At 39.4% G+C, this 25,715-nt stretch overlaps 1 long non-coding RNA gene across 4 annotated transcripts; it reads right to left on the minus strand.

The window, feature by feature from the left end:
• Positions 1-10,205: 10,205 nt before the first annotated feature.
• LOC147758450 (uncharacterized) lies at positions 10,206-18,921 on the minus strand. 4 transcript variants are annotated; one of them, XR_015326271.1, is made up of 4 exons: positions 18,808-18,921; positions 18,486-18,585; positions 11,455-12,989; positions 10,206-11,312 (listed from the first exon to the last, which is right to left on the minus strand). It is a non-coding gene; the product is annotated as an uncharacterized LOC147758450 (long non-coding RNA). The 4 variants fall into 4 exon arrangements; XR_015326263.1 differs by having other exon boundaries at positions 18,478-18,585; XR_015326268.1 differs by lacking the exon at positions 18,486-18,585 and having other exon boundaries at positions 11,455-11,601; positions 12,565-12,989; positions 18,808-18,915.
• Between the last annotated feature and the right edge of the window lie 6,794 nt (positions 18,922-25,715).

Consider the following 25,715-nt stretch of genomic DNA (forward strand, 5'->3'; position numbering starts at 1 on the left):
CAAGACTTAACGATGTCCAAAGTGTTTCCTGACTCGTTCGTATATAAAAACTTTAAACATTCTAGATTTCAGCGCGTAAAATTCTACGTGCATCTACGCATCACAACTAAACAAGGCTTTATGCGGTAGCAAAACGTGCATTTTACCACTGCGCAAGCCCACCCTTTCCCTCACTGAAACTGAAATGGTTGAATCAATTAAACTACCGCTACCAGCGATATGTGCACAAGTCTCGCTTAAGATTACAATGGGAAGCTCATGTCAAGCCGAAGGTTCCGTCAGCTACAACTGCCCACCAAGACAAGTGAACAAATCGACAAGTGACTACAGATTAATTAAACTAATTGATCCTCTTTCTTCGGTCCGTAACATAATCTTTAAGAAAACTAAAAAAAGTTGTTGGGAAACCTTATGCACGGAGCAGTATAAAATGGTCACCAGGAATCTGCAGCAATGCATCTAGTAAACGAGGCAAACATTTAACGAAAAAGACCCCATAAACGGAGCAAGGCCATCTCTCGACGATGCCAGACCGCACCTGGTAAAGATTGTGAAGGCCATCCTGCAAGAAGGCTCTTTTAGCCTCCCCATATTTTTCAAAGCTCGCGTTAACGGATAATCATTCTTGCGGACCACCAGAAAGTGAAATTAGTAACAATAAGTTCGGAGCAAAAAGGGTCTAAAAACCTCGTTGTATCAATTTTTCAACGTGAAAATTTCAGGTTAAGGGAAGTAAATGAACTGGTTGGCAGGCGAGAGAAGGTTATGGAGAGTGACGGCGATTACATAAATTAGCTTGTTACTAAGTAATAACATTGCTCACGTTCTAATCTAGTACAGAGCCTGAACAATATCGGGCAATAATGAGCTTACCTTTTTACAAAATTCAAAAATATTACATCGTCCTATTGCCGAACATTTTCACTGGGTGAATTTCTTTATACATTTTATTATTGGGCGAACACCCAAAATTAAATTCTGTCCAAGTTAGCTAAGTTCTATACGCATTAATGGACAAGAGTACCGGCAATACTGAAAACCATGTACGGAAGTGCGGAAACTCCATGTACACTGACTACTCTTATTCGATTTTTCACAGTGAATTATAATGCTTTTAGCCTGCTTTTAAAACTGGAAGCGAGCGTTAGTCTTGGTACCTTCAAATTGCCAAACTATTTGACTAGCTAGGCGAGGAAAAATAACGTAACACATGTATTAAGGCTTCGTCCATGCATCAGTTCATGAAGGAAACCAGCCGTCCCTACCTCATAATCGACCCACACAAAAATTATATCCCGTTCTACGAAGATGTCCATAAGGTATTCAACGTAACCTGTAATTGGCAGAAAACCATCAGGGACACATTCATATCGCTGGAAATATGCACGAGGAACACTAAGTATCTTAGAAAAGGTGTCACACGATTTACGTAAAAAAAAAAAGCTAATTCACGCTTTTAATGCTTTGAAAGCGACTAGTACAGTTATGGCATCAATGAACGTTAGAAAATTACGTTACAAGACCGCTGCAAGTCTAGACATCCCTTGTACCGCGTCCAGCGAAATTGCTAAGCTACCGCAAATTCCAAGGCATTGTGACTAGCCTAAGGAGAGAAAATTTTTGCCATATGCATGCTTCATGTGATTCCCTCCTTATGGCAGATCGGCCATCGCGTCTAATCGTTATCTTTGTCGAACGAATACCTTATAGCTTCCTGTTTAAAAGTATTAGACAAGATAAACAGTGAGCATTGGCTATGAATTGGTCAGTTTATGATCTTCCAACATAATAGAAGAATCTCATCAGCAAGAGACGGACAGGAAATCATTTTCGTCCATGATCTTTCCTAAGTATAGAACGATTACACTTCAGATAGTCGCTTGTACGTCTATAACGTTATGCACTATTCCTATCACTATCCTCAGACTACGGTCACTGAACAAACTATTCAGGTGTTATCAATAAAAATGGAGACATCCTTATATTTAAATTTCACTAGAAGACAAAACAAAAGTCTTCCGGACGGATTGCCGGAACGACGGCATCGATGATTATGCGGCTCTGTTGTAATCTTCATAGGTGCCATGAGTGTAGTTGGTGAAATGATTTCAGCGACAAAAGACATCGTGAAGAAGCTAAAGCTGCCAAAAGGAAATGTTCGAATGATTAAGATACAGTAAGGAAATAGTAACGAAATCCAGAATCGAGGCATTGAAGACACTGGCGACACGGCTTTCTTCGGCTGCAAAGCCTGCTATTAGAAAACGATAAAAAGTTGCTAGAGAAAATATTACTAGGTCGACAATTTCAGCAAAAATTAGTTATAACACAAAGACCACCGCGAAGTAAAACCACTACAAAACTACTAGGTTTAGCTTAATAACTGTATTGCCATATCTTGGATACACAGCGACTCGATTTCTGGCTAGATCATGAAATTTACAAACCTTTTTGTCAAATCCAATAGGTTAATTCATTAAAAAACATTAAGCAAGCCAAACATATTGGGCAACAATTTACTTTTGGCATTGCTACGTAACACTGAAGTCGTCGAAAACTACCTCCGCAATTACGAACGCTACTTCCCACAATTATTGGCACGATAAAACAGGATTATTTAAAAAAAATACCACCACAACTTAGACGACAATATGCCAGAAAGGAGTCTTTCAGTTAAACTCTGATAGATTGGGTCGACGCGTATTTTTTGAAGTGATTAATGTTATCAAAATTAATTGAATTAATGTTATAAACATTTAAATACCTTTCGACAAAAAAATCGAAAAAAAATACCAAAGATTTGGTATTTTTCGTTACTTTTAAGAAGATGCGCTTTTGATAAACGAGCACACCATTGGATTATTATCATACGGACAAAGGCGACCCTGTCTTTTTGTGCTGTTTTTGTCTGTACCTGGACCCGCTGGCGTATTCGAACCAAGGACTCAATGCACCTCGCATTATATTATCTCTTTCCTTGCCAACCGAGCTGCTAGCAGAGCGTCATATATGACATACCTGTTGAAAAGTATGAACCATTTTAAGCCTATATTGAGACAATAATAACATAAGTCATAAATGAAACTAGTAAATATGCGCTATTTTGATTTACTAATCTTCTGCCGTTTTTTTTTTCTAATAATACTAGATTTTTAACATTGTCAAACTTTTGTGGTTAATGCGAAAAAACGTGACAAACGATTTTTACATCTTTCCGGTAAAATTATATTAACACCATTGAGGGAGTTCTGCAGAAACCTAAACAGGTAGAGATAGCCGTATGGTGCAAATTCCGCGCTACACAGCGTGTGTTAAAGCTTCGCATAAAAGTTATCTTAGTGTCTGCCAAAGATGTACGTGGTCAGACATTGTCATAACATCGTTTCCGTTCATTACTTCCAGCTGATTTTTTTCGACAGCTTGTTGCAATTATGCCAATTGCTCACAGCAGAGACCAGTCGTTTGTCCTGACAGGAGCAACTGATAATCCGTCATTGGTCTACGACTCCATAACACCACCTTCTTCCGCGTCAGTCCGGACTTCGTCATATTTTGCTGAACACATGTTATTGTTTTGTTCCACTTATGTATAACGGCCACACAACGGAGCTCCACTTCTCGTCACCCGTAATCGACCGTTGTAGTAATGATTCGATCTTGGTATGTTTCTTTTATGGACGGAAAAATTGTCGAATATATTATTTTGTGTCTGTTTGTTGCGTGGCACCTGAACATCAAACTTCTTTTTGTAGTCGGCTTTCTTTAAAAACTATTTGGTAGTGGATGTTTAGTTCTCTGACGATATTATAGTTATCCACGAGTTAGGCTTGCTTGACTTCCGTTATAATTTCATTAACTTTTTCAGTAACTAGTTTACCACTATGAGAAGCATCTTCCTCATCTAAATTTTTAGCAAGGAGGCAACATAACCTTCCTTGAACCGTTTCTTCCGGTAATGTATCTTGGCCTAAGTTTTTCTGAGCCTGAATATCAATTGCATCATTTGCCATCGTAACAAATTTCAAAACAGGGCAATTTTTCGCAGACATTTTGCTCATCCCTAAAACGCTCTACCTTAAGCCTGGAAAATGTTTCCGGTCCTTTTAGCATATCTACTATTGCCAAACTTTAGCCTGCAACGCCGATCGTCGCAGTTTACATTACCTGAGATATGTAATTTTAAAAGCATCTGGCTAGAGAACAATAGATATTATTTCGACAGTCTCCTGTGGGAGTTCTTTTCAATGCTCATTTGACAGAATTCGTATGAGCTTTTCATACTGTTGTACTGCCCCCTTCAGTGTCTGTGAACACACTTTTAAAAATGTGGTGTGCACGCTTTTTTTTTTTAGGTTGCCACTCTAGTAATACATGCGTTAGTCAAACATATACTAGTTGCTCGACAAACTGTGTGAGCTACGGAAAGGCTGTGGTCAGACCTCGTCTTTTTTTTTTTTGCCTATTTTGACCCAATCGTTGTATCATAGTTTTTACCATAATCGCAGCGATCCAATCCACTGATGCGGCGTTGTGTATGGAAACTGAGGAAGTTCTTAGGGTCAGCAGACCTACGTGGTTGTTCTAGCTATAGAGAATAGTCGAAACGGAGCCAAGAGTGAAACTACCTAAGAAAAGGCAACAATTATTCGTTATCTTTGTTCGTTACGTTAAATAGTTTCCGTAGATAGTTGACGTCAGAGCACCACCTGTGACGCCACGGACCGCATATCTATATTATGCATATAATACAGCATACAAAATAATCCAACACTTTGAAAAACCTTGGATTTACTGTTCAACAAACCGAAAATGTAGTAGGTATCTGAGGCAGGAAGCTTAAAAATACGAAAACATTCTGACAAAAAGTGACAAAACACCGCTTGTCATAGCCTTATAGCATTTGTTTTTTGACAACTTTCATCGATAGTTACTCCAAGCGCTACTGTCTATGTTCAGTCTTTTCGTAGGAGCAGATATGCGTATGATCAAGTTATTCTTATCACCGACGTTGCAGAAAGCGCGTGACTAAACTTTTTGTAACGCTTTATTCGTTTTAACAGAGACTCCTCCATGTTGTACTTGTGGCTATCATATTTTGAGCTGATGGTGGTTTCGGCCGACTAACGACGTATTGTTTCCGCCAAGCTTAGTCGATCCGAAATAGTTATATACGAATAGAGGAGAAAAGTTACTCTTCGAAAAGCAGCTTACTATAATGTTAGTGTGTTCGAATTTGAACGATCATGATGACAATGATCTTTGACTATTGTAATCAATATCTATCTGAAGACCCTGCATTTGCATCTAGATATTGAGAACTTTCTCGCTAGCTCATTCTAAAGTGTCAACAAATTTTCCAGTACCCTTAACATGAGTAGAGAATGAAAATGTTTTCTACAGTCATGGCTCCAGAGGACATTATGTCGCTAGCTAATAAAAAGGCTAGCTAATATTTATTAGTTCTAGTCTGCTAAATCTCATGTAAATTAGTTGACTGTAGTTTGAGCGCCCCTCTATTTTGACTCATTTTTATTAATCTTTATCCCAATAAAATTCCGATTGCATTCTGTGCTGTGGGACCCTTTGCCTTGCCGACGATACCAGTAGAAGAATCCCACGCTACACCCACCCAGAGTGTTTATGTCTATTTTTTTCGTCCAATGTGCCATACTATGTAGCTTGTTTTATCTTGTACCAGTGTTTACAAAGACTCAGCTGGTTGGTACAGGCAATCGCGGCATTGAAAGGCACGATCGACAAAACAATCACATGCATATTATATGTCTCTCTAAAATATTGTAAGATGCAATACTGCAATGGTACAAGTAATCGTTGCCACGCGTCAGGTACACGGCCAAATGGAAATCATATCGGCTAGGGGGCGTAAACAGAGCTCATCAAGCTGTTGTTATGTTATACTAGGTGCGCTTCGTAGAGGCGATGCTAGCTGCACCTATCATATTTCCCGTCATCAAGTCTGTAATCTTCATATAAAAAGCGGAACAAGTTTGTGGAGATACTCTATCCAAGCCGTGAAAACTTTGCGACGTGTCACCAGAGTGATAAAGCCCATTTAATGTCAAAAGCAGAGCGGAAGATCTTCTTGCCGCGTTCCAATGTGGACATACGAAACATTGAAACGGTCGTTGTCGAGGTCGTGCAGTGAAAAATTCGAAGCCCAACGGGCTCAGAATCAGTGTACTGAAGACAACTGCTTATAATATGTTATGACAAATATGTAAGCGTCTATAGAATGACACGTCTGGTACAGGCGGCCGGTCTCTTTGCAGCTTGTTTATATATCTACTGCATTTCGGGTAACGGACTTTGTCTGACGAGTTCAACTGATTTTCCACAGTCGGTATGGTTTTGTCTAGGAAAGAGCAGTGCGGAAGATAGAGCTCATACTTTTGCCCCTAGAGCAAAAAGTTTTGCTTTTCTTATGAATATAATATAATGTTACTTGAATGGTCGTGAAGCTACGGTAATATCTTGTTTTCAACTTCGTACGTTTGAGAACAACGTGGCAACATCGTCACAGATATCACCAGAATTATTCGCCCGTATCTTATATAGCCCTAGCTATATATATTAGCCCGTGTATAATTTCACTTTTTTCACCCATACGACACGTATCTTTTCTCCTAAGGGGCAAATCTCGTTTCCTCGCCTATAGCGTTGCGTGCATTCACAGCAATTAGCGGATATAAGACTTCCTAGTCGCTGACAAGCGTACTTGAAGCGATGTACTGTATCCGTATGCCCAAACATTGTGCAACGTGAAGATTCTAGTGTATTTAAGCCCCTTGAACGTGTCGCATTCGCCTTCTAATTCGCGCCGTTTTCGCAGATCCCGACAGATCTATACTGCAGACAGCCGCAACAGGGTCGCGACATTGAAAACGCTTACTCGCCCCCGTTTCAATGCCAGTACGGTACTGGCTGAAAATTGCCACCTTTAAAGGGAAGAGCGGACAACCTCACAGTAATTATACGAGCCCCCATGGCTTGTCCGAGCACTTACCGAACCACGAGTTACCGGTTCACCATAATTGTTTGATGGTTGACGTTCAACAAGTATGTTTCCGCTTCCGACTCGAGTCTTTAACAGGAAACGAACATCGACTAGCCGTATCGAGCGGGAGGGCATCGTTCACTTCATAAGATACACGGTTTTCTGGCGCGTCCACAATCCACGGCGAAGGATTCATGATTTGCGAAATACGAGTTATCTCGGCTCATTTTTTTCAAGTATGCAGATACTGTTTTTCGTTGGACAACTTCCTTCTCCGATAAAAAAAAACGTAGTGCTAGTTTGATTAATTTTTTCAAGCATCTCAAGCGTCTTGTGATACATAGCGCATGTTCGTCGGTTAAATACGGTGGTAGCATTTATTGAGATAGAAATAATAGCAACAGAATGTAGAACAGGCTGATGGGATAAGTGCAGCATGAAAGCAAAATAGATTGGATTATCTCAAGGGGAGAACGAGGTATGTGCGGCAGGGTGACTGCAATGCTATAAATATGACTAATGGATTGGCTGAATCAGGAAAATAGAATCACTATAACGAGATAGCTACAATGAGGTAATGGAATCTACGTTGTGATCTGACTAGAGTTTACATTTGGCTAGCTTCAGCTTAAAGCAAACCTATCTTTTGCCGGTCGTGGCTGTCGGACTACAAAATCGCGTTTTTTAAATACTTCTTTTTGGGATTTTTTGTTCAGAATCCCTAATACATGACATCGAAAAAATTGTAATTGACCTTATGTAAGTTTTGGTGAATTTTTTTTTTTGCAAAAAACAGAAATTTTAGTCAAGCCGATGATCTTTGCCACCAGTCGAAAGCTTTCGTTATCAGTTGAATTGAAGTGCTCTACAGGCTTTGAGTGAACTTTTAATAAATACCCTTGGGACTGTTGGCTTCAAATCGAATTCGTGGAAATCGGAATGGGCTAACGGAATGGTTTCAGGGTGGCGGCTTAGGTGGGTAAATTAACTACCGTGAAATAATAAATGTCATTACGTGGTAAACCGTCTAATATTTTCTGGTTGTTTTTCGAAGATTATAACTTTTTTTTTTTTTTTGTAAGAGTTATAACTTGATGTATGCCCAGTTGCTTCTTTAATACGTTATAAATGCAATATTACATATATATTACGATAAACGTCGATGGCACTGTTAACTCATATAAATTTTGATAGCCCTTTTTTAAATCAAGTCGCGAGATAGATGTCTTAGATTCGCAAGCTCTCTCTGAATGTAAAGATTGCGACGCAGTTAAGCGTAATCAATTCACTTGGTGAAACACACAGCGAAGCTTACTCAGGATGTTGTCCGGCTCGGAAAACGAACCTAGAAAACGACCTAACTTTAGAGATAAAGCCTAGAGCCTCAGGGCGTGTTACCTGTCAATTAATACGAAAGTTGACGTTGCGAGAAACTACAGAGTAACTGACATATATTTGTAGTGACAGAATACATTAAAGGGTGGATCAGTACCAGCGATCGATCCTGGTAATAATAGGGGTCATAAAAAGGGTAAATAAACTCTAAATCTAAAAGAGACGCACAGTAAACAATATTTGACGTATCCTTTTTTGGCAATTTTTTCGTATTTCAGAGAATTATTGACACATTTATTTTTATGCAAAAACTATTTTAGTGACAGCCAAGAGAAATTGAACACAAATAAGTTACTCTACTAAGGGACAGTTTAGGTTGAGATATTTATCAAACGGATTCTAGTGTGAATATTAGTGCGCTTTGAAAGGAAAGCATACCCCTTATAGATGCCGCGTGTAGTCATAAAAACATTTGGTAAATGCCATGGGCGAGCTCATGGCATTTGGCAAAGGCCCTTATTGTAGTAGATTATTCCGTTTCGTCGGGGTTCTGTTGTATAATTTTATGATAATTATACTTTTCTCGTTGTTTTAGGCCTAGGGCATTATACTTAGTTGTATAAAACCGTTAATGATTGATATAGGATTGACAAGGAGGCGAAACACCTGGCTTCAGTAACAGAATATTTTTGTATCGGGCTGAAAGCTCCCAAAGCTCCCATTAGTAGCTCTGCCAATGGCATAGAAGGGACAACTATAAATACTATCAATTATAGATAAAAGGTGTAATCATATTTACATTGGTCAACGTGATTGCACGATGGGCAGGTATAAGAAAACGTAAATAATTTGAGTAAATCCCATGAGGCTTGAATCTGGGATCTCATGCTCCTCAGCTGCCTCAATGCATAGCAAAACTCCCCGAAATGTACAAAAGTCAGAGGATTTCTGATGTATGTTCTAACCCAGTACTAGAGCGCCATTTCACAATACGATATTAGCAATAGCTTGTAGGCCAATTTTAGTTGTCCTAAAACAACCTCACAAGCGAAAATGTGTAGTTCATAAGGTGTAATACAATGGCTGATTTATTAATAAAAACGACGATAATAATAGAACACATTTATGTTGATGGTTCGAAAAAGGAAATTTCCTTTTCACCTGTCTGCCTCCGAAAAAGTTACGAATCTTTAAAAAGACAGAATGGCTAAAATGTAGTTTTAGGCACAAAGAGACAATGCTCACGAGAAGTACATATCTGTCTACACAAACCTGGGCTTTTGTTTTAAAAGCCAGAATTACGGTTTTTTTTCCTTTACAACAAAATACAAAACAGAAATCTTTCCAGTTTAATTAAAATATATACCTATTATTATTACAATTTATCTATTCTTTATGTAAACAAGTCATCTTTTCTATGATAGCCGAAGTTAACATAGATCCTAAATTTTCGTATGTTTTCTAAAAAAAAAAAGAATGTTATTTGTTATTCCGATTGTAGAACCAACGTGGACCTTTTCAACAAACCACACTTTTAGATTTTCTTAGACATGCTAGTAAGTCTCATGCTTGGGACATGTTACTTATCTGTTTTTATTTCTCGACCATATATTCCATGGTATCCAAACACACTTTATGAATTCGTATACGAAAATGTAACATTGTTCGACAATATATACAGTTGTTTCTACATGTATTACTATCAATCGGCTGAAATACATTTTTTTAAATGTAACATTAGTATATTAGTACATTAGTAATTAAGATAATATTAATGAAAATAAAATGTACCAAGAGTATTGGGACAAAGTAACCAATCGACTATTTAATGATGCCGAACGCAAAACTGTTATCATCATATTTATTAACTTAAGTTTTATTAACTATTTATTTTCAATTTAGTTTATCTTATATCCAGAATCAGCCGACTTCATTCTGACACAGATGGTCAAAACTATTCTGGCTGGTTCTATAGCACAACGTAATTCTGAATAAAAATCTATTTTATACTTTTTTTTAATAGTATAAGCTTGTTTCTTTCGATACGACGGCCACTGCTTGTTCGATAAATAAAAATAATACGGCAATAAGTTTTAAAATTCAGTATTGAGCAACGTTGAGCGAAAACACATGGTAAGCCGTTTTAGCTGAAAAAATGTTTCATAAAAATTCACATACGTAATACACATGTGATCGGTTTATGTCGTAACATGTGACAGCAAACGCGGCGTAGTAAACAGTAATAAGGCAACAAAATTTCAGAGTATTTTAATATACATATGGGAAAAAGATCATTCACTTGAGGTTTGCAAATTAGTTTCTACTAAGCCACCGTTGAAGGGCCACAGCGAAGGGAAAGGCAGCGTTATGCCAAACAGTTAGAGTACGGCCACCGCCCCAATGATGGAGGACACGTGCGAAACAGGTTTTGAGAACACTAACGATTGCAGGGCCGGCTTTAGTATAAAACAGCCTAAAGCACTGCAGCTGCTCATGAGGACGACTGCAAGGCTTAGCGAAGCTAAATGTTGAGGAGATGCTAACAACTGCATAGTCGATTTATGAGAAGGCTACAACTCTGGTGCTTTTCTCCTTGGAAGCCCTGGACAACTAGCTCTGTTGCCTTACTGTGCGTCTATTCTGTTATTACTACGCACTGCCTTGGCATCTCTGTGTTTTATAGTCTGCCTAGTGGAGAATCGTGTCATAACTTTACGTGGCCAGTAACGAAGCTTCGTAGCGGTCTATGTTCGGCCGGCTGGTTCGGAATCAATGTACATCCTGGAGAAACTCATCGGTGGAGTGGAAGCACTGTCCTCTCATTCTGTCTCTTCCGTAATCATTGCCGGCAACTTCAACGCACGCCTCGACCAGCCAAACTCGAGACGTACTACGGCTTATGGAGAGGCGCTCGCAGACTATAGTTGTTAGGTGGTCAATTTCATACCTGAAATCAACTTTCCTAGGAAATGTAGGAAGCTTAATTAGTGATATGTTTGCGACGAACGTAAACAGGGATAGGGTACGAGTGTTAGAGTAAGAATAATTCACTATTAGAAGGTAAACAGGGATAGGGTACGAGTTTTAGAGTAAGAATAACTCACTATTAGAAGGTAAAAGCATTTATGCTTCTACACCGATAGCAATAGACCTCATTGTCGAAGTAGAACCTGCATGAACCTTCAGACGCCAAGCTCTATCGCGATGCTTAGATGTAGACAAACTCTCGGAACACATCCACGAACGTCTCTCTGTAGCAAATGTGGTCAATGCCGTAACTTATATGCAGTATCTGGTTAAAATTCTCCAATCTACAATACCGCCGTTCCCTCTGAAGCGAAAGCCATGGTTCAGCTATATTTAGAGTCTTGCTTGGAGGGCTCAGATGGCCTTTAGGCTTAAGGCTGAAGTACAATCCGAATTCCACCCTTCAGCCTCCGTTTTAAGAAGACTTGTCGAAAACGTATGTGTTACAAAGGCAGCAATGCCTTAAACGGCTAAAAATTCGTTTGGCCACCGATGTAGAACCATCCATGTGGCTAATACATCACGGCGGCTCGGCGGCTTGCCCGATTAACTCCTTAATCATCATAAATCTCGGAGATAATTGTGTCAAGGCAAAAAAAAACCTGCGCGTTGTCCTTTTTCAGTGTGGGAAGAAATGATTTCAGTGTGATACGATATCTTTTAACAAAATTTCAAGTGCAAGGATAAATATAAGGTCTTGGCAACCCACGCAACAGGAAAACTGTCGGCCAAGATATGATCTGTAGCAACTATTTAAAATACGCAATAATTTAGCATTAGCTAGGCGGTAACAGTTATGCAACCAGTGTACAAGTAAGCTACCAGTTATTTAACAATTGTTTACCTACTGGTACACTTCTAGCCCAGTCCAGAGACGCTATTTTGCTAGTGATTCCTAAAAGAAAAGGCGATGCAATCGCGTCGTCATCATGGCAGGGAAAGATGGAAAAAAAGCGTGCCGCTCTCCGGGTTACTGACTAAAAGACTGGACGGCTATTTAGAAAGTGTAAACGCAATTTTAGTGGAACAACATGAGTTTTGGAGACATCACTTCATAGAAACGACACACAGAATCCTAATGGCGGACGCCAAGAAAGCACTGACGTCGCCGTGTAATCCGATGTAGGATGTGTTTGTTAAGCTTTAGATAGTCTTCGACTGGGCGCTTAAGACAAGATTATACTTACCCTGAACGAAGTGGCTGCGATCTTATGGATCTGATTCAAGCTTCTCGCTGCGATTCTATACGAGAGTATGATCGATGACGGAGTGGCCGAGCTCCTGCTTTGCACGCAGGCAACCGGCCTGGGTCAGAGTTCTTCTTCCTCATCTCCCTGAAGAGCCTATTTGATCAAATAAGAAGGTCGAGGAAGGCAGTCGAAGTCGCTTTATATGTGGACGACTTAATGGTATACAAGTCGAACAGCAGTCGAATGCAGCCAGCTACAGCATGAGTCCTCATGGCAGTAATAAACTTGACACTGGCCGTAAATCTGACCGACGAAGACGATAAAGTTTGAAGGAGGAGGCAAAATAAGGGCCCCTAGCATCCTGTACCTCGCCAAGGCGCCTCTCGCCTGTGTTATCGCATTTCCGAGTTGGAGTTGTTTTTCTTTAATAAAGGCAGAAATTTCATTGCGCACGTCAGCAGAAGATGCAGAAAGGTGGTACTGATCGCATAGGCCATCAAATCGTTTGTCTCTTGCAACCAGTTTCAGCTTGTTCGACCACAAGATAGCTCTGATCGAAACATATGCATTACATGTATCTTACAGAATAGAACCTTAGAGGATTATACTGCGTTGAAGCACTTCTCCTCAAGGAACCACTAAGATTACATATAGCCACCCGAAATTGCCTTGGATATCTTCCAGCTGATTCGCCGGTGCTATTTGACATGCGTCGTCGCTTTGTGCTTCGAAAAACAAAAACCCGCAAGACCAATCACAAAAAAATAGAAGCAAATATTCACAAAGGTTTCTTTGCTTCGGATGCGATGAAGAATAACACGTAAATAAGGGCGAACCGGCCACATGTCGTCATTCGCTTTGTCGTGCGTGAGTCGCGTTATAGACTTCGCAAAAGATTCGGTTTTTATAAGCCCGACGATACATTCAGATGGTCTAGCTGTGAGAGAAATTGTAAGAGATATCATGTCGTCCCCTGATACCACCTTTAGGACATCTGGAAAACGTCCGAAGTTAGCTTTATGAACTTTATAAACAAGACTCCCGTATAACGTAACATTGTAAAGTTCTATATAATAACTAGAAAATCGAGATACCGTATTACTGACCTGCACATATATGTAACTACTACCAAGAGAGGTAAATAAATGAACATTGATTCAAATCATCCCCTATAAAGGGCTGACACGTTTGACTTTTAAGCCAACACATCCAGGTTAACAAACGAGCGTCGGATATTCATGTCATCTCAATTAAAGTCGTTTGACATACTAACTTTCTAGTGGTCGAGCGATTTGCAAATGGATACTTTTGAGTTGGGTGAAGGTATTTTCAATTTTCATTTACATAATTGCTCAAAATTCTACATATAAGAAGACGGCAGATGATTGCTAGACTTACTAAGTGCGTTCTATAGCACTGCTCTAGGGAAAAAGGTCATATCAAAGTTCTCAAATACGCATTGCAAAATTTTAATTTACAATGGCAATGTTTTCGAAACGTAATGACGTATATTGCGACACATGCTTATGTAACTACACAATTATGCCTTAAGATCTAAGATTTAACTGAAGAAGAAACAAGTTAGTTGGACGTTTTCGTCGGCTTACCGGAACAGGCTTTCGATTAGCACATAAGAGGTGTTTTCCATAAAATAAGCAAACTCGCACATAACGCCACACTAGCTTGAGCCAGCATTATGGTAAAATTTTATTTCAGAACAGATGTCAGAGCCACAACGCTTCAGCTTTATATGTCTCGGCCGCATAAACGTACAAAAATATATACATATATATCTATCGAGGCTGGATGGAATGGTTAGCAAGGTATATGCGGGGACATAACCAATCCGGCAACTGTCAATAACTTTTCTTCATATGTGATACGAATATATATTGAAACTACTTGATAATTCATATTCTACAATCGTATACAGGCTGTCAGAGTTGGCAGTGTCTTTCTTCAAATGATTGCTCATACACACTGGTTTTACGTGCCCTTTTGAATACCGACTCAACGAAACCGAGTTAGAGTGTATTAATTCAGACGTGTCAAGCAGAATGTATGTATAAAAGAAATTGATAGAATAGTTTTAACGCTGTACTGAGTAGGAAAACTAGCGTCTTTGGATTCTGCACGTTGCGACCGGCCGCTAGTTTAGCGTAGAGATCACCAATCGTCGATTTAAGAAAACTCCGGTCTTTAAATAGGACATCCGTGTATTTTCTATATCGTACTGTAGGTAACAGCTAGCGAAGTCAGAAGATTTCAATTCATTAAACGGATTTGGAAAGAAAGTTTAACATATGCGTAAGGCACGATAATTAAATTAAGACTTTTTTTGTATGCTGTGCTTTCAAAACTGAACAAAACGAACGAAGTTCCGTACAATCGCTACAAGCGTCATTGTTGACGGTCGTACGTATCTGATATAACTGTCGTCTGCTACTGCAACTATAGCTTTGGTTCCTTTCATATGCAGTTAATTTTCTAGTTATTACAATGATACTGTGATTTGTGAAAGTATAGTTGAAAGCGTTTCAGCAGAATTCAATCTTGTTATTATAGTTGGCAAAAAGGAAAGGAAAAGCCTCTATACCGTTGCTCAGATTCCGAAAACAACGTCATAACAATTTTGAAAACAATCTTCGTCTAGAAGGAACTGACCTCCTTGCGGTACCAAGGCCTGCCTTAATTTTCATATCGTTATTCTGTTTATGGTCAATTTGTGTAAGCCCACACGTCGTAACTTTTTATATTTATAGTCATCGATTATCCGTAGCACAGCCTGAGCTATAGCTTTCAACTGTGCAATGTTCTATAATGAAATCTAGGCCTAATAGAACCTTTCCTATTAGCTAGCGTAGAAATTAAGGTTCAAATGAAACACATAACGTTCAAACGTGCCTATTGCAAGATCAAAGCGTGTGGTACTATTTCTAAACCGCTGAGTTTTCATTATCCAGCATTTAATTGCGCAGCTTTGGCGGACGGAAGATGCTACCAGTCTCTTCAAAGCAAAGCTTACCACAGGAGAAATGTTCAAAAAATTAACCGTTCTGTGTTTTAAACATGCAATACTTTTGACTGCAAAAATAGCTTGCCAAGAAAATTGAAGTGTATATGCTCTCTAAACCATTGATACGTTTAAATGTGCTGTTGGTAAAAAAAAAAGGTAACAGTTGCAATTCGGGCGATCTGGTAAAAAACCACGTTGCCACCTGGGTATTGTACAATTGAACCTTTAGCACTTTTGTGCTGTCGAATACGTTTGGTATTACAGAAACCTTGCAGGCTTCCATAACAGATGATACAGAAAGACGTCTGTACCGTTGACGTCTTACGCGTCGGTACTAGCAGTCTTCCTGATCGCAGAACAAACAAATCTTATTATTTTAGAGAGGTGGTCTAAGGTGAATCACAGACGTTCAGTCACATGACTTGTGAAGCTTCATTTATTGCCGTACCTACTTAAAAAGTGGTATCTTTTTTTTAGCAATAGTAATTTGCATGATTTATTTGTTATTAATTAGCTATTTCAGTTGTAGCGCAACAAAGAACTAAAGTTCCGTTAACTATTTAAAGTAAAAAGAATTCCGCTTAAACCTGTGTAGTGTTTAGTCATCAAAATTTAGGAGTAAAAAGTTCTTTTACCAAGCGTCTACCTGCTGCATGATTTCTAAATATCCTTTGCATTTTTTGTTGGTCATGTTTTTTTTTGACAGAAATGCTCGTTTTTACACGAACGCTGTGATTCATACGTTTTGCTTTTCGTACCTTCAAATTAATTGTTGCCGCCACAGCACCTTTTACTAGCGTTGCATTAGCATTCAAGTTTAAGGGTTTACCGTTTGTTTCGGTGTCTTTTGAAAATATTTACCCAGAGGAAGTTATTCGGTTTAAAATGTCGTTGTGAATTTTGGCCTCCCTTTTAGGACCTTTCAAGTGGAAAAAGGCGAATGATTGCCCTTTGTCCAACGATCGATTATCAATAGATATTAATTGCTGCATGTAGATAGTGTCCACTGTAAAGGTCAACAGCTAAGTTCAGAACCGAAACTGAATTCAATTCTTCAGAAAGAAGGGCCCTTTTTTTTTAAACAAATATCATTGGTATACTTACTCCTCCAAGATTCAGATTTTACAGGCGTCTACCGCTCACGTACCTCTGCCTCGACATTAATCAAGGGCGATCCACATTAGCATTTTAAATAACGGCAAATAAGCTGAAGATAATTTTAAATCAACATTTAACAACAACGACAACAAACCAAAGTATTTTTTATATTGTGTTAACTAGAAGAGATAACCGTTTTTCGCTATTTAATTCTAAAGGCTTTTCGAGCAAAAACTTTCGGTGCGTAGGTGTAACATCTGGTAAAATTTGGCCGCAACTTAATAGCTTTCGTGCAATATAAGCTTTCAGTTTTGAGCCTTGATTTTTATTTCTATATTATATAAACATAGCATAGAAACAAAAAAAGACTAATACCGATTTAATGGATGCATAATCTACCGTATACCTCAATCATTGACTTGCGCTACGACAGAGAACCAATGCTAAGGCTATGGTCTGCCTCTGTCAGCCGAAGTAGTTTTTCCATTCTGATCATAGATAATCGAAGGCACAACTGAGGCTCATTCTATTGTAATCAGCACCGTGTACAACATACTATATAGGCAAAAAAATAACTGTAAAAACGACGTACGTAATAACTATTGGAGCCAATGCGTTTTATATGAAATGCGTAACTTTCTTAGGTGTTTTCAAGAATAGTTGAAAAGTGATTATGCTTTTCTAGTACAGTTTCGAGGCATTTAAAGTTCGCAGAAGATGATAGCACCTCATATCACGAAGAAGAAGACGTGTCGTCGCCTCTCGTTCTATTGCAAAAAGAACAAGACTCTTCAGAATTTTTGGTTACTTATTTGACAAAAATAAGCGATTGATTATGTTAACAGAATGCTAAACAGGATGTTTCCCGCTGTGATGTCATCCCGGCGCAAGAGGTATAGTATAATCGTCATCGAGAGTTGTTTCAACCGACTTGTCCCAGCACAAAACTCTTTTGTCACAGTCACTCTGTGACGAGTTCAGATCTACCAATCGGCATAGTAAAAATAGAGCGAGTCGGTTTTTGAGCCTGGGATAACTAACACGCAAGGTTACGCCGCTTTAAAAGAAAAAAATAATGGCCACGCTCGTTACGTTCGACTATGCTATTGGCAATTTGTTCCTAACATCTTAGCATCTATGACAAGTATTAGTGGCTGAGGAAATACAACCCTGACATGTGCTAGCGCTGCCCCTCAGATAACTGCTGAGATGTCAATTATGCCATGCAGTCAGGAACACTTCACTCGTCCCAAGTTGTACTTATCATAACTTTCTCTAAAATGACGGAATTGTGCTGCGATAAACTTGTGTCTGTTGAAGGTAGGCCTAATAGATTAACTAGACCGACAATTAGTACAGCAATCTGTGAATACGTGATATCGATCATGGCATTGTTTAACGCGAACTTCCTATTGGTTTCCGGAATTATTTAAGTTATTTTTTCAACGAATTTAAATGTGAGAGACAATTTTCTAAGGGGTTTAAGGGTACATTTAATTGCTATATAGAACCCCTCAGCTTAGTGCGCTATATTTTTCGACAAGCGCTGTAAATATAATGAGATACACCTGTACTTGTTTCCTAGATCGCTGTCTTTAAAGGAAATATAAAGTATGGTCGCCATGATAGACTGCTGCTCAAGCTGTTTTCCTCGGTGCGGAAAGTCCTCACTACTAATCGATCAACAAAATCCTTGAAGCATATCTTACAGCCGCATACTTATGTGGAAACGGAGTTGTATTTTTATTGGCGTATACTAAAAATTTTATTTTCTCTATATATGTCGGCATTATTACCTGTTTACCTGCTAACTTCGAAATAAAATCCCATCGTAATGCATTAAGCTGGTTTGATTTACAGTGAAGTTTGCGTTCAAAAGCCACCTCGATGCTTTATACAATCGTCTAAAACAAATTGTTGTTAAAAAAAAGAATTAGCCATATTTGCGCTTGCATGATAAAAGGTGAATGTTTACACAATATCTTATCTTAGGTAAAAAATTGAAGGTTCTTTTGCAGTTTAAATTGACAGCTATAAAATAATATAGCCATAATATATACACGAACCGAAAAAATAATACCAGTGTTAGTAACAGCAGTAGTAATAATATTGGCTGATTTACGTACGCTTGCCATATAGCAGTTAGTAGTTGACAGCACTCTAGGCGAGAACATAGTAGAGAAGTGACGCAAAAATCACCAGACAACGTGACGACCCACAAGGTGTTGCAGGAAAAATAAATAATTTCCCCCAAAAACATGTATTTATAGCTCCTCAGAGAGAGAGAGAGAGAGAGAGAGAGAGAGAGAGAGAGCAGCACTATGATGAAAGAGACCAATGAATTTGTCCCATGATGTTCCATAAAACCGAGTAAATGACTCAGCATTGGTTTCGTGGAATAGAAGATTATTTATGCGAAGGAGCAAAGAGTAAAAACTCTAGATATTATTATTAGATTTTTTCGTTGATTACCGATCACTTATTTAATTGACGTTTGCACATACCGTTCAAAGGCAAGTATAAGCCGAAAAGCGCTGTAAAATGCGGGCTAAAAACCTATTTTCGTCTCACCGATTTTTCCGACCATTCAAGAGTTGTGTATTAAGGATTTATCTCGAGCTGTTCTAGTCCCATTAAAAAGTATTAACAAAGAAATAGTATATTTTGCAGGGGCAGGGACACCTCCCAGGACCTCACCGAGCCAATTTAGGTCAAGACATCGTTTGCAGAATAATCTAAAATTTCAAGGGCAGTTGGAAAGATGTACCATTTTCTTTTTCCCTGTTTTAAGTCGGTATACAGAATGTTTCAGAATCCATGGCGAATATCTGATGAATTAATAGAACTCGTTAAAAGAAACCATGGGACATAAATATATAGCAAAACACATCAATTTATTTAAAACTTACCTAAAAAAATATGTGGTTAGAGCTAGTGCCTCAGAATATTCCGACTCGCTCCTGAGCAGAGGAGATCTTTGTAAATTTCTTCAAAGGAAGAAAACCCTTGCACCAGGACAAGAAACAATGAGAAGGAGAAAAACGTGGTAGAGATGCAGACGCGCGGAGATCTCTGCGTTGTTCGCTATTTAATTAGAAGTCCACCTCTGAACCAGCTCCAGGGACTCTTACGCCTCTGCTGTCCTTGCAGAAATAATCGTCCATCAGAAGCGAATGCCATAGCTCCTTTTACTTTGCCCATGATTCCTGTCTTCTCTCTAATTTGAGTTATTGTTCAAATAATTCCCTAAGCCTCTGTGGCTTCAAGAAATACCTGAAGGACATACGTTGAAAATCACGCCAATCATTGATTCATTACCGTTAAAGTTAAGAGACAGCGTTATCGTGAAGGCTTAGGCAGAGAGTTGCCATGATGGTGCTGCTTTATTAGAACAGACTTATTTGAAATTTAGTTAGATTCGTATAACTCGGTCATATTAAACCAAATGAGGACAAGTTCGAAATCCAGACACATCAGCAATATAAAGGAAATGACTCTGTTTTGGAGGGTTACTGTGGCTTTGATGCTCTATCGAGTGGTGCCCGACTGCGAAATAGTATTTTCTTTCCTATTTGTGGTGAATATGGCATCGCGTACCTACTCAATCCGCGTTGTAACTTCTTACGCGATAGATCATTAAATATAAGTGCAATATAGTTTACAGTTGTCAACCTAGGACAAATTTATTTATGCATGATTATTAACTAGGATAGGTGCTATGAAGTTCGCCGTACAAAGGACGGTTCCATATCGGCATGAAAGAGAGACATACACACATGTTATTAGTTGCACCTCCGACCACATCTCTGTTCACAAGCTATTACACCCCCGCTTACCCAGATGATGACCCTAAGAAGTTGTGACATGTTTAAGAACGCTCACGTTTGAAATCACTGCCCGCGAATTAATATAAGTAAAATCAATAAACTAGCGTGGGGCTACAATGCTATGGCTGGCACTGAATACCAACAACTGGAGTCCTTGAAATGGGACGTTTAAATTAATATTTCGTACGTTCTCGCCATAGAAGAATATTTTCATCGATCAAGCATAGGGTAAAGGCCAATCAAACGGTATTGGTTAGTTAGAGCCTCTAATAAATTTCGCAATTACCGTTTTTGATGAGTTGTCACGTAGTCATGCAACCTAAGGAATACTATTGAATTTCTGCAATTATCCATTGAACTTTTTCTACAAATTGCGTGATATATACTCATCTTGCTGATGTCCATTTGAGCGTATACATCCGAAATTGGTTTTCCGTCTCCTAGAAAGCCGAAGAATCGCCCAACTTCTAAGAAGAGATGCCTTGATTTCTTAAATCTTAAGGAAATGCACACACATATAACGTGTGATAATGGATCCAAAACAGCTAACGTTTATTAGTTATTTATAAATACGCTCGTTGTCCATTGCGCACGATGTTTTTATGCAACCCCTGCGTACTTCATACACCGTTATATCCTTTTTTGCTTTGCCATCAGAATATACCTGTGGAATAATATACACTGCACTACTACACATGCGATGTGTAAATTGCCCGTCGTCGACTCTGAAATATCACCTTTTTTCAAATGTCATCTTATACACATACTGTAGCATCTGCGTCATCATCTCGGATACTGGTACAAAATAGGCAAGCTGATGAGGCTGAGAGGAACATACAGTTGTAGAACCGAAATAAGAGGCGGTGAAGGAAGCCGGCATCGGCGGCGTGTTATATGGTGCAATAATTGTTTGAGAGAGCAATTCCAACAATGTCTCTTCTATGTATTATTGGACCTGGACTCTACTAAGGAATGAAGGGGAATGAACAGGGATAGCTAGCAAAGTAGAACTTTAGTAAGCAGCATTCATAGTTCTGCTGCCTGGCGAATTTCTGGCCGCTGGATTTCGAGCCGACTACCAGATAGCTGGCTTCTTCTCTAAGGAAATTGTTTCCTTTAAGATTAACCTCGGCCGAATGCCCACTCCCCATAGTCTGTCATTACTACTGCTCTGGGTACTAACCTTAACGCTCGTTTCGCACTCTGTTCGCTCGTCTATCGTGCTATCTTATCTTGTCATTTCCACCTCTGAGCGGGTAACTAGAAAGGACTCGGAGTAACCATGGGTCTGAGAGGTGTGAGAAGCGACCTCCTTTTGTTATCCTGCTGCCGCCACCAGCACACTACTCCTAAACTATTACATCGGCGACCGAAGTGCCTCTTCCTATAGCGTAACGGTTGAAAATAGTATAGACGAGAATGGAAAGTTACCAACACTTACGGCCAGTTTTGCTACTGCTCTCACAGCATCAGCTGCCATGGAAGCGGCATCAGGGCCGACCGTTACAGCAACTCTCAGCCATGGTCTGCAGTCTTCACACTAGGGTAAGAAAAAGGTTGGGGGGCTATGGTACTTGGACGCCTCTTCTGCAGCGCTGCCGAAAGATCAAGGGATTGGCCGCGTCACAAGTGAGACCTAGCCGCCGAGGCCAAGGGCCAGTAAGAGGAACTGGGTCAGAGAAAAGTTTTGAACAGCGGGGTCTGCCACTACCATGGCGTGGCAGCAGGAGTGAAGGGATGCGGTAGCGACAGCTGTACTTACGGTTAATGAGAAGTGACTTTGCGACTCTCACATCTTTAAATTGGGGACATTGCACTGAGTCACAAACCAAACTCATGTGAACCCATTGCGATAAGCGAATGGAAACGCGGCATAGAAAACGTGCTAGATATTGTAGTGGGGAAAGACGCAATGTAGAAGGCCAGCATGTATGTACATAGGAATATAAGAACATGATGGAGTAAGCTAGGAAGGTTATATAGCTTGTCAAGGGTAGCAGGATCATTCTTGCAGCCAATGCTCTTCTGTGATGCGATGAGATGAACACAGTATACAGGTGTTAATGAGATGTACTATTGCGAAAACAAGATAGACGAGTAGTAGATATTAACTAGAAGCGAGGTCGTGCCGTCGAGCCGAATGAACAGTGCGAACGTTATTTGTCTTTGACAAGCCAGTACGTCTCAGACATAGTTCAAGGTCTGTCGTTTGCTTTTTTGTCGAGCCATGTGACATACATGTATATGGTCAAGGTTTCTGCTGGAGCTCGTTGGCAGATAGCCGTGAATAACCATCAGTCCTTAATCGTGAGGTATAATAAAGCGGACTCGATTTTGAGCGCAATATATTGGCGATAATCCACTAGCAGTAGGTACCGCGTTATTTCTTTATTCATGAACGCCACAGTAGACGCCGTACTTGAATGCTGTTAGCACGTAGGTAGCTTAGCAACGTATTGCTGAAAGCGCTCTGTTGATTTTTGTAATTTGCCAAGCAGTTTCAATATAAATGCAAATACATATATGAAATAGTTCGCACATCTCATAAATGCTCTCAAGGCCTCACTCCACAAAAAGGTAGAGATGACGGTAGGAAACATTGTCATATCTTGACAATGTCTTCTCTCAAATGTTTCAAAGCTTTCACGATTATTAACAAAGATTTCTTCAGACCCAAAGCGCGATCCATAATGTTCTGTTCTCTTTTGAAGGCACTAAAAATATGAAGACAATCTTTATATACGATATTAAGACAAGGAATCCTTCTTGGACAGCCTGATCGGGGGCAGGGGTGCTTGTTCCGCTCCCTAAATTGAGTAAAAGTGCTCAGTCTTGCCTATCATAAGCCTACTACGATTTGTTGGTGTAAAGCTGCCTTACGACACACAAATATCGTTCTCCTTGCAGCGGTTAACCAGTGTTTTCCCTCACTGAGGGTAAATATGGCTTCTCTCCAAGCCTTACTATTTTCCTACCTCTTTTTCTCACCCTTCGTCAAGTCTGTTTATGCAACCCCAGCAGATGGCCAAAGGGTCGATTCACTCTATACTGTCTCAAAGCCCAGAAGTTGGATTTAGAACAGCAACTCGATAGATTAATTGTGCTAGAAATTCTTTTTTTGTTAACTCTATTCTACGTAAGCTCAATAACGTTGCATAATTTACTATAACATGATGCTGTAAGGCGCAGTTAATTCCGTTTTTGAAGTTCGCTTCTTAAAGTTGCCCGGCTGACACCGAAGTCGCGCAATAGCTTCAACACATAGTTCTGTTCCAAAGCAACGCAATGCGATCCACTAGGCGACAGCGTTCTTGATATCTACAAATCGTATGGCTTGCTACCATTAACGCTGTTGTATAGCAATCTGTCATCGTGACATAATTTACAATCCAGGTGACGTCGTCAATGTTATCTACTCAGCACCGCCATCTAATCAGAAACACGTATATATCAATACTAACATATCCGACAAGTTATACTTTGTCTACCATTTATACATATTTGTCTATTATTAGCATAATTATTTCCGCATAACTCATTAGTATCCAGGCCAAAACGATAGACACATTAGGAAAAACAAACGAAGATTCTGTAATCACTGAGCAAAAAATGCTTCTTTTACTCGAAATGTTCTCGGTAGTAACTTACTAAGTAGTTTCGTAAGGCCAGTCATCATACATAGACAAGCAAAATTCGAAGCAGGATATATTGTGGCTCTATATTAGCGGTATACAGGGATACGTAGGGATATGCATTATTACTGCTTTTTATTTTGACACAGAAAATCTCCGACATAGTTTGCATGATAGATTCTGGCTAGGATTATAGCGTCCATCCAGTAATGGAAAACAAAGCTTGACAGTAGCTCGTAAGACAAGTTATAGCTCATGGATGGCTCTTTTAATTAGTAAAAAAAAAAAAAAAAAAAAAACCTATTTTCATTATATATGCGAGCATACTAAAATATTGGATCCGACATAAAGCGAATAATTACATTTTACAAGAGATGCATTGTACGGTTTATCCGGTACGTTTAAAAGGGCTAATCTAAGCTTCGAGAAGAGGTTCACTGGTACACAGTGACGTTCGAGGTACAGGGGTGCGACAGCGTGTTTCAGCGTTCCTCAGAATATTCGCCGTTTGCCCAAAAACCATAAATCTATATGATATGGCAGATGTGACAAAAATGTTTTCAATTTTAGGTGTTCATTCATAGCGAAAAATGCTCGAGTGAGTCCGACATTCTAAGAGAAAGGAAATGCAACTACTCTGAGCGGGGTTTGACACGCTTGGAAGACGATTTCCGCAAGGGAACTATAAGATTTTTATCCGGTTTAGGTTCGTGTAGGATGAGGACGGTATTCATAACCGAACTCTACATAAATAATTCATGGCGTTCACGAAAAACAGATGCTTTTAAACTCCTATCTTCCATCCAAAGCATCGCCACGCATCTATAGTGTGTCTGCACTAACCGTATTAGCTTCTGGGATTGTTGCGTCCATGAACGCGTAATTGCCCTACTCGGGCATTCTAACAGGTGTTGTCGGGAACAATCGGGATATTTTCTAGGCAGGTCGCAGGTTTCCAATATATTGAATGAATGCTAGGGACCTATATACTTACTTCTTGCGTCGTAATCGCCGCTTTCGACGTAATCTAGCTTGTTTATGATGTTAACTCTAGACATTTGCTGCCAGCATTGGCAACGTTATTAATTTTTATTTTCTATTTATTTAGCCCTTTTTAGGCAAAGCTTGAAGTACCTTTGGGACTCAAGCTCAATTCAGGTAGGAAATATGGCAAAACTCTGTCTTTAGTCTGCTAAGGCCTTTCAAAAGCTAATAGCCTCGTCGCAAGAAAATTTCAAACGATTGCACCGCGGCTAAAAAAAAAAAGTGTTAAAAAGTAGCCTTTACGAACAATTCCACTTACTACACATTACTGGCAACATAAGCTTACTCTGTCGCTCATGTATAAAGAGCAATATTTAAATAAAAAAAAATTAAGAATTGGCTGAGAGTAATTTCTGTATTTCGAGTCCAGTGTCGCAGTAAGGCATTCCATCAGAAGAATGGCTCCCATCGGCGCCCGAATTGTGCTGTGTATGACCATATTCGAACCTATACCAAAGTATCGACTAGGGCATCTCGGGAACGGGGCAGGAGTTACCTAGAAGGGAATAGAAAAGACACTTTATGAGTCTG

The sequence above is a fragment of the Varroa destructor genome, unplaced genomic scaffold, assembly GCF_002443255.2.
Source record: "Varroa destructor unplaced genomic scaffold, Vdes_3.0 BEIS01000001.1, whole genome shotgun sequence".
Classification (NCBI taxonomy): domain Eukaryota; kingdom Metazoa; phylum Arthropoda; class Arachnida; order Mesostigmata; family Varroidae; genus Varroa; species Varroa destructor.